The sequence below is a fragment of the Mixophyes fleayi genome, chromosome 4 (genome assembly GCF_038048845.1).
Source record: "Mixophyes fleayi isolate aMixFle1 chromosome 4, aMixFle1.hap1, whole genome shotgun sequence".
Lineage (NCBI taxonomy): Eukaryota > Metazoa > Chordata > Amphibia > Anura > Limnodynastidae > Mixophyes > Mixophyes fleayi.
Genome location: NC_134405.1, coordinates 331178078 through 331188545, shown reverse-complemented (window position 1 = coordinate 331188545; position 10468 = coordinate 331178078). Strand labels below are relative to the sequence as shown.

Sequence of the window (10468 nt, the reverse complement as noted above, 5' to 3'; positions counted from 1 at the left end):
AGTATGACCAGGGCCGGATTAAGGGAATGGAGGCCCCTGGGCTAAGGGGGCCTCCATTCCCCCCTGAGGCCCCCAATGTGAGCCGCCCGCCGCCCCCCGTGAGCCCCCCCCCCCAAGCACTTACCTGTCAGTGCAGTCCTCCTTCCGCGACGGGCTGTAAGCTCCTTACTGAGGAGATCTCGTGAGAGTTTGTGAACTCTCGTGAGATCTCCTCAGTAAGCAGATTACTGAGCGGCGCCTGGGATGGAGGAATGCACTGACAGTGCTTAGCAGCATTGATCGGGATGGGGGCGCCCTTGCCCCCGGACCAATCAATAATGCTGCTGAGGACTTTGAAGGGCCCCCTGGATGCCCGAGGCCCCTGGGCTATAGCCCAGTTAGCCCTAGGGTTAATCCGGCCCTGAGTATGACATACTCTGAATGTCAGGGAGACTCCCTGATATAGGGGTGATCTCCCTCACTCCCTGAAGAGTCTGGAATTCTCCCTGATGTTGAGCCAGTACAAGACGTGGTTGGCTTCGCCATCTGTGGCATGATGACACAGTTCAGAAATTGTGTCCTATGTCCATGTATTGATGCCTAAGGAGGTGGCCATTTGCATGGAGACCAAGATTTAATCAAAGACTGACAGGTAAGACAACATGACTTCAGTAATGGAGACAGAAATGTAAAAGACACTTCAGTCTCTAGAGATTCATTAGCTGCTTTTCTTTAACGTATAGTTGCCTACTCTCCCGCAATGTCCGGGAGACTCCCGTATTTCTGGGAGACCTCCCAGGCTCCCGGGAGAGCAGGGCAACCTCCCGATTATTGCCCCTGCAATAGATAAGAGGTGGGGCTTAATTATACAAATAATGTGTCATCTTAGCCCCGCCCCCTGCTGTAATTGGCCAAAATTGTGCCACTCGTTTAGGGGGTGGGGTCAAAATGATGTGATTCATCAAGCCCCGCCCCCGCACGCCCACCTCCACCGGGATCTTCCTGAAGCCAACGAGGAAGAGTTGTCAAGTATGCAGCATGATCATTAATAAAAAAAAATATTTATAATAAATAGGTATTAGGTGTAGGTTTTTAAAACAAAGACTATGCTGTGTCAGTCATCACTATCAGTCGGCACTTACATGTAGAAGGGTCAAGAGATAGGACTAAAGCAGGTGTGGTTACGAGAAACCCAGGGCTTGAATCGTTCGCATCTGTGAGGGCATGCCCTTACTGAACATGGTCTACATTCATTCAACCCTTCCCTCCCTCTCTCCGCCTCTCAAGTCGCAGGCAGAAGTAAGTGACATTTGCGTTCGTCCAGACATGAATTGCATGCAGTTGCGGTCATTAGCGTACAGCCTGTTTTCCACAAGAGACCAGGGGCAAACGCAGGACTTGTAGAGGGGGGTTTCCACACCATCCCACCAGTGGGCGTGACCAGCATGCATGTGGGCGTGGTTATAATTGTAGACAGTGCTTGGCTGTTCTCCAACTCTTCCTATCCCCATAATATACATGGGCAATGCTGCATGCAATACTGTTATGTGCACACAGCTCTCCCTTTTCAAGCAGAGCCTTGTGAAGTGGGGGCAGGGTCCAGCCACCTCAATTATACAGTGCTCCAGGCTTGGAGGGGATTTTCCAGGCACTAGGAAACCCCCCCCCTCGGTTTGCCTATGGAGACGGCATGCAAATGGACTTACTTCCAAACATGAATCAGGCCCTTAAACTCGTGTACTGTTAAAATAATTATCCCTATAAACCAGTAGTTTTTGTTGCCATAGATTTTTTCCCCTAAACTACAATGGATGAACACTATGATGGAAATCGGATATCATTATTATTACTAATAAGCTCATTCCTAACATAACTTAGGGGCATATTTATAATAGGGAGAAATTAGGTGTATTTTTTTGTTGTTGCTACACCCAATATAACAAAGCCGTTAGCACCAGGGGTAAGAATCGCTTGCGTTAGCCTCCTTGTATTGTTGCACGGAGAAGCCTATGTAACAAGTATCGCAGTGGTACATGTACCGTCACAATACAAGCCTAAATGTTATCGTCATCTACTGATGTTTAATGAATTTACATTTTTATTATTGTTCTATCAGTGTTTTTTAAAGTTTCACTGTTATTTACATTTACAAAAAAAAATAAAAAAATGTGTTACTGAAAAGTCAAAATACAGGCTTTCAGTTCCACTGTGCATGCGCAAGCGGCCGTCTAACAAAAAAGTACAGACTGGCCCGGCGGAGCAGCCATTTCACCCTTACCACTCCTGGCCAGTCTTACTGGGGCAGCTGGGTATCATTGAGCTGCCCTGGCTATATCTACTTGATAAATTGCGACAATAAAGGTTTTTTAATCATTACAAGCAGTGATAAAAAAAATCATCCTTATGTCTTTATCAGAAACTTCACTTATTAGAGCAAGATGCTGTATGACATTATCATCATCATCAGTTATTTATATAGCGGCACTAAATCCGCAGCGCTGTACAGAGAACTCACTCACATCAGTCACTGCCCCATTGGAGCTTACAGTCTAAATTCGCTAACATACACACACACAGACAGACAGACAGAGTCGATTTGATAGCAGCCAATTAACTTACTAGTATATTTTTGGAGTATGGGAGGAAACCGGAGCACCCGGAGGAAACCCACGCAAACAAGGGGAGAACATACAAACTCCACACAGATAAGACCATGGTCGGGAATTAAACTCATGACCCCAGTGTTGTGAGGCAGAAGTGCTAACCACTAAGCCACTGTGCTGCCAAGGTGAGACATGACTATCAAGACCTGGTAGAAACTCGGCAGGCCTCATTTACAAACAGCCCAGGTGCAGAACAGACTTCTCTTTGGTAGTATTTCCGTGATTTATGTCTAGATTTCCAGAAAAGCCCATAGGTCTATGGAGAAAGCTGGTGGTATTTGTAGATGAGCAGAAGATTTACCGAAGGCACGGCTAGTGACGTACGGTGTTGGCATACCGGCTAGTGACGTACGGTGTTGGCATACCTCCCAAATGTCATGATATAAGCAGGACAGTTTCGATTTGAGGGCTCTGTCCCGGCACACTGAACGGGACAGCTTTGAGCATTGGGTGGTAAATTTCGGAGGTATGTCTCATTCACCACTGATGCGAACAACGATAGAGGTGTTTAGAGGGGAGTGGAGTACAGGGCAGCCTAGCACATCAAAAGTGCAAGACACACCCACGAGGGGGCACACCCCCTCCATCGGGAGGTGACCACACGCCCTGTCCCAATGCCGGATACCCAAATGTATGGGTACGTGTAGGCTAACCACAGGGTCTAGTGTTGCAGAGCAGAAACTACATTTCATTTAGCAAAGTGAGATTAATGGAATGAGATAAACAGGTGAAGATCTTCTGGAAGGTTTGATTAATCTACCCTTTGGTGTCACTTAAGAAGAGCAAGACTTACACGATATGGTACATCTTTATATGTGCAAGTCAGCCTATTTTAACAGGTCAGAGGATAAATATGTACATAGTCAGTTATGGTCTATATGTTCATCCATGGCCCATCATTGAAACTCTTTTCTTCTAATATCCCGCTCATTTGACGTTCGTGTTTCATACAATAAAGACAATATTGGAGCTGTCTTTATTTCAAATACAAATACTTAAATGTGCTTTTCTTATATACATGCGCTTATGTGCGTATAAATACTGGCATTAAGCCTTATTCTCTGCGTATTTAAAGGGCTTTCATGAAAAGTGCTGCTTTCCGCCAACTCCAAGTTCACTTTGGATTCAAATCCATACAGAGTATGTAAAATTGGGAATGCCTTCCACCTCCTTTCAATAATCTTATACATAGGTGTACAATGTACTCGTGAATCCATAGACATACATAGCTCTCAACTGTTCCAATTTGGGGGAATGTCCTGCCATCCCACAGACAGTATTTCCCACTAGGTGATGATCCAATCACACGTACCAGCGACTGCTGTGTTCGGCATTGAAGGGGTGTTTCTAGGTAGGGGGCTCCGGCAGGTCCAGAGCGTGACATGACGCACCCACAATGTGACATGACATGCCCCTCTGTAGAGAATACTGAGCCCCATTCCCGTGCACCCACTTACTAAATCATAAATGTTGGGAGGTATAGACATAGGTGTCTGTTAAGGTCATCAGAAAAAAACAGGGGCAAGGGGAGTAAATTTCATACAGCTAAATGGCCGAGACATTCGCCAAAGCACATGGGTTGGCGTAGCAAGATGGCAGGCTGGGTAGGCGGGCGGAGTCAGGGCGTTCCTCACTAAGTGCCGCAGCAGGAAAGAAAGAAAACTACATTTTGAAGTGAGTGGAGAAGAGGTCACATTTTAAGGGGCACTCTTTGCAGAGAGACGCACAACCATTTTCACTCCACAGATATCACTAGAGGAGCTGGTGGTCTTCCTGGCTCATTCTGTACTTTTAAAGAGACTAATTTTCCCCGATCAAGTTGGGGGAGAAGTGTATTCCTAGGTAAACTCTGAGCACTGTTATAGAAAGCTGGATGTCCCCTCTCTATCATGATGTGGTGGAATCTCTGTAGAGCCTTGATGCGCACTAGGCGGATCCTACGGGTGCAGCAGAGCAAAACCAAAGCGTTATGTGGTGCACACTGAATGTACTTTATAAATAGGTCCTAATGAAAGACAGATCTGCTTTAGATTGTGAGTGTAACGGGTTAATGTGATCTGTGTCTATGTATCCGGCTCATATCACATTCGGGAGGGCATGCCGATCTGTGATGCAATTTATCTTGGCCTAGTTAAGCAGTCAGACTCTAGACGCCTGGCTCCTACAGGACCTGTTCTGCATTTCTCATTTCCTGCAGCTGGTATAGCCGGTGTGTGTGTGAGGTATCGTGATTATCCACCTCCTCCCAGCTCTATGAGAATTACTGATAAAACCGCTCAGGTCTGGGGCTTAGCTGTATTTCATTTCCATAAACAAATGAAACTGCCATCTCCAAATAAACAAATAAGACTTGCCCACACAGGTGTTTTAAACCTCTCTCCCTTCTGGCAAGCATAACGCAATTAGATAACGCTCAATTAGATCATATCAGCATATTGCTGATCACGGCATGTTAATCGCTGAAGACTTTGCAAGCTACCCGTTTCAGTTGGTTTGGGTCCATGGCCTGTTTACTAAACATTCACCTCTAAATGCTCATTAAACTCATATGCTCTTGTGTGCATTATTTTCAAATGCCAATGGGTACATACTCTAAACTGGCGGTTCCCAAAGTGTGCGCCGCGGCTCCCAGGGGTGCCGCGGCGCTGTCACAGGGGTGCCGCGGCGCTGTCACAGGGGTGCCGCGGGCCAGCCATAGAAAAGAACAAACAAACACAAAAACGTACCCATCCGCGCGGCGCTGGGACCCAGCATCCTCCTCTCTCACGCAGCTGTCACTGCGTGAGAGAGGAGGATGCTGGGTCCCGGCGCCGCGCGGATGGGTACGTTTTTGTGTTGTTTGTTTTTTTCTATGGCTGACGCACGGCAGAGGGGGACAACGTGACAGAGGAGGAGGACAGCGTGAGAGGGGCAGTGGAGGAGGACAGCGTGAGAGAGGAGGAGGACAGCGTGAGAGGGGCAGTTGAGGGGGACAGCGTGACAGAGGAGGAGGACAGCTTGACAGAGGAGGAGGACAGCATGAGAGGGGGCAGAGGAGGAGGTCAGCGTGAGAGGGGCAGTGGAGGAGGACAGCGTGAGAGGGGCAGAGGAGTGGGACAGCGTGAGACGGGGCAGCATGAGAGAGGGCAGAGGGGGCAGCGTGAGAGAGGGCAGAGTGGCTGGATGCAGAGGGGGCAGAGTGTCTGGGGCAGAGGGGCCAGAGTGTCTGGATGCAGAGGGGGCAGTGTCTGGATGCAGAGGGGGCAGTGTCTGGATGCAGAGGGGGCAGTGTCTGGATGCAGAGGGGCATTTTTGCATACAACTAAATAAGTATTTCTGTCCTGACCTAAATACTTATTACAATTTTTTGACCCAAATACTTCTAAAACAGAACTGCTCAGTTATTATTTTGGAGGGGTGCCTTGAAAAAATTATGGAGACTCTAAGGGTGCCGCGATCTGCAAAAGTTTGGGAACCACTGCTCTAAACCAAGCATCATACCCCAGCATTACCAGCACAAATTAAAAACAGAATAAAAATAAAATACATGTGCGCACCTGAGGTCCCACCCTTCATATACGCTGTTCTGGAAAACAAGCTTGGGGGTGGGGTGGGGGGTGGGACTCCTTCAGGTCATGTCCCTATATTAATTCTACCCCAGCTCATGCATACCCAACCACTGAGCCACTATGCTGACTATTTTTGAATGTATCTGTTTGATTCCCCAGTCCAGACAATCATAGAGGGAGTTGTAGATCCAAATATTCCAGTAGCAACTGTGCCTTCAACCCACTCTAACCAAAAAAAAAAAATCCCTAGTAAAAAATAATACATTAGAAATAGTCAGCATGGTGGCTCAGTGGTTAACATTTCTGCCTCACAGTGCTGGACATCATTTTGATTTAATAGTACCTAGAATGTATAATAGACAGGATTCTGCCCTAAACACCGAGGGGTAAATGTATTAACATGCGGGTTCTTCAACACCCGCGAGTTCAGCGTGTTCGGCGATTAAATTTAAAGCGGCGCTGTATTGTAAAGGGAAGTTTCCCTTTACAATGCAGCGCCGCTTTAAATTTAATCGCCGAAGATGCTGAACTCGCGGGTGTTGAAGAACCCGCATGTTAATACATTTACCCCCAGATAGTGTGTGTGCATATGCAGAAAAACATATATGGTTTAACAATCGCTATTTATTACACTAAATAAAAAATTCACAAAAACGGTCTGCCACCTAATACACTCCTGCAAATACACCTACACCACGAACGTTGAATAATTAAGAGCCTCGCCGGGCCCCTTATCTGTGTACAGTTTGTATTTTCTCATTCTCTCCCATAACAAGTCTGATCCTTTCCCCCAACTGATTCTCCCCCAGATCAAGGCTGATCCTTTCCCCCAACTGATTCTCCCCCAGATCAAGGCTGATCCTTTTCCCCAACTGATTCTTCCCCATAACAAGGCTGATCGTTTCCCTCAACTGATTCTCCCCCAGATCAAGGCTGATCCTTTCCCCCAACTGATTCTTCCCCATAACAAGGCTGATCGGTTACCCCAACTGATTCTCCCCCATAACAAGGCTGATCCTTTCCCCCAACTGATTCTTCCCCATAACAAGGCTGATCCTTTCCCCCAACTGATTCTCCCCCATAACAAGGCTGATCCTTTCCCCCAACTGATTCCCCCCCGGATCAAGGCTGATCTTTTCCCCCAACTGATTCTCCCCCAGATCAAGGCTGATCCTTTCCTCCAAATGATTTTCCCCCATAAAAAGGCTGATCCTTTACCCCCAACTGATTCCCCCATAACAAGGCTGATCCTTTCCTCCAACTGATTCTCCCCAAGATCAAGGCTGATCCATTCCCCCAACTGACTCTCCCCCAGATCAATGCTCATCCTTTCCTCCAACCGATTCTCCCCCATAACAAGACTAATCCTTTCCCCCAACCGATTCTCCCACAGATCAATGCTCATCCTTTCCCCCAACCGATTCTCCCCCAGATCAAGACTGATCCTTTCCCCCAACTGATTCCCCCCGGATCAAGGCTGATCCTTTCCCCCAACTGATTCTCCCCCAGATCAAGGCTGATCCTTTCCCCCAACTGATTCTCCCCCAGATCAAGGCTGATCCTTTCCTCCAAATGATTTTCCCCCAGATCAAGGTTGATCCTTTCCCCCAAATGATTTTCCCCAGATCAAGGCTGATCCTTTCCCCCAACTGATTTCCCCCCATAACAAGGCTGATCCTTTCCCCCAACCGATTCTTCCCTAGATCAAGGCTGATCCTTTCCCCCAACTGATTCTCCTCCAGATCAAGGCTGATCCTTTCCCCCAACTGATTCCCCCCCGGATCAAGGCTGATCCTTTCCCCCAACTGATTCTCCCCCAGATCAAGGCTGATCCTTTCCTCCAAATGATTTTCCCCCAGATCAAGGCTGATCCTTTCCCCCAACCGATTCTCCCCCATAAAAAGGCTGATCCTTTACCGCCAACTGATTCCTCCCATAACAAGGCTGATCCTTTCCTTCAACTGAGTCTCCCCAAGATCAAGGCTGATCCTTTCCCCCCAACTGATTCTCCCCATAACAAGGCTGATCCATTCCCCCAACTGACTCTCCCCCAGATCAATGCTCATCCTTTCCCCCAACCGATTCTCCCCCATAACAAGACTAATCCTTTCCCCCAACCGATTCTCCCACAGATCAATGCTCATCCTTTCCCCCAACCGATTCTCCCCCAGATCAAGGCTGATCCTTTCCCCCAACTGATTCCCCCCGGATCAAGGCTGATCCTTTCCCCTAACTGATTCTCCCCCAGATCAAGGCTGATCCTTTCCCCCAACTGATTCTCCCCCAGATCAAGGCTGATCCTTTCCCCCAACTGATTCTCCCCCAGATCAAGTTTGATCCTTTCCTCCAAATGATTTTCCCCCAGATCAAGGCTGATCTTTTCCCCCAACTGATTTCCCCCCATAACAAGGCTGATCCTTTCCCCCAACCGATTCTTCCCTAGATCAAGGCTGATCCTTTTCCCCAACTGATTTCCCCCCATAACAAGGCTGATCCTTTCCCCCAACCGATTCTTCCCTAGATCAAGGCTGATCCTTTCCCCCAACTGATTCTCCTCCAGATCAAGGCTGATCCTTTCCCCCAACTGATTCTCCCCAAGATCAAGGTTGATCCTTTCCTTCAAATGATTTTCCGCCAGATCAAGGCTGATCCTTTCCCCCAACTGATTCCCCCCATAACAAGGCTGATCCTTTTCCCCAACCGATTCTCCCCTAGATCAAGGCTGATACTTTCCCCCAACCGATTCTCCCCCATAACAAGGCTGATCCTTTCCGCCAACTGATTCTCCTCCAGATCAAGGCTGATCCTTCCCCCAACTGATTCTCCGCCAGATCAATGCTCATCCTTTCCCCAACCGATTCTCCCCTAGATCAAGGCTGATCCTTTCCCCCAACTGATTCTCCCCATAACAAGGCTGATCCTTTCCCCCAACTGATTCTCCCCCATAACAAGGTTGATTTCTGTCCCAGTTTTCCAGGCTCCCCATTATCTGTCCTGTCCCAGAATCACTACATGTTATGGAAGGCAAAAACATGTCTTTGGGTCCCTCAGTCTCTGCCCCCTTTCATCCTACCACTGCTCCATGTATTTCCATGTACTTATCCTTTCTAAGATCAATAATAAAATAGTTTTAAAAATAAGAAAATCAACTACTGGAAAATAATAAACATTAGGCAAGCTATTCCTAATTATATAGATATGTCCAACATGCTCACATGGCATCACTATGAAGAGGAGGAAGAGGAACAGAGTTTCAGTATTTGGCTTTCAGTCTCCTAAGTAACAGCAATAATTTGTCCAGAATAGGGTATGATTTGTGCTGTCACTGTAAGTCTGTAGGTCAACGACTTATCATGCTCCCACTTGTTTTTTTGAGCTATTTTACACATCCCAGCTGCCATTTAGTCATTGTCTGTAGACTGTGAGTATTATTTGCTGTCTTGAAAAAAAAAGGGAATTAAGTACTTCTTCACTCTTTACATTTAAAACATACTTGCCTACTCTTTCTCTTTAGTTTCGGGGGGAGTTCTCTGAGACTCCTGGGAGAGTGGGCCACCATCCCGGATCCCTCATCACCCTTGTTTCCTTCATCACCCTTGTTTGGAAGTGGGCGGGGCTTTAATTAAGGAACAAAATGCAAATTGTCTTCCTGTCCCTGCCTCAGCTGCGCTATGAAGCGATTCACATCACTGCGCAGCACGGCCCTGATGAAACAAATCATGTTGTCACGCTCCTTTCACTTGTCATTTCGACTTCTCTTCTGGGATCTCCCAGAGGGAAAGTGGAGAGGTCTAATGGGCCTGTGGAGAGGTCTGATGGGCCTATGGAGAGGTCTGAGGGGCATATGGAGAAGTCCGAGGGGACTGTGGAGAGGTCTGAGGGGCATGTGAAGGGGTCCGAGGGGACTGTGGAGAGGTCTGAGGGGCATATGGAGAAGTCTGATGGGCCTATGGATAGGTCTGAGGGGCATATGGAGAAGTCCGAGGGGACTGTGGAGAGGTCTAAGGGGCATGTGAAGGGGTCCGAGGGGCCTGTGGAGAGGTGTGAGGGGCATGTGGAGAGATCTGAGGGGCATGTGGAGAAGTTCGAGGGGCCTGTGGAGAGGTCTGAGGGGCATGTGAAGGGGTCCGAGGGGCCTGTGGAGAGGTGTGAGGGGCATGTGGAGAGGTGTGAGGGGCATGTGGAGAGATCTGAGGGGCATGTGGAGAGATCTGAGGGGCATGTGGAGAGGTGTGAGGGGCATGTGAAGGGGTCTGAGGGGCATGTGAAGCGGTCTGA

General features: G+C 48.0%; 1 protein-coding gene across 3 annotated transcripts in view; it reads right to left on the bottom strand.

Annotated features, from left to right (window-relative positions):
- Positions 1-10468, bottom strand: part of DGKI (diacylglycerol kinase iota) — a 234527-nt gene that overhangs the window by 142696 nt on the left and 81363 nt on the right. The gene's annotated exons all lie outside the window — the stretch shown is intronic.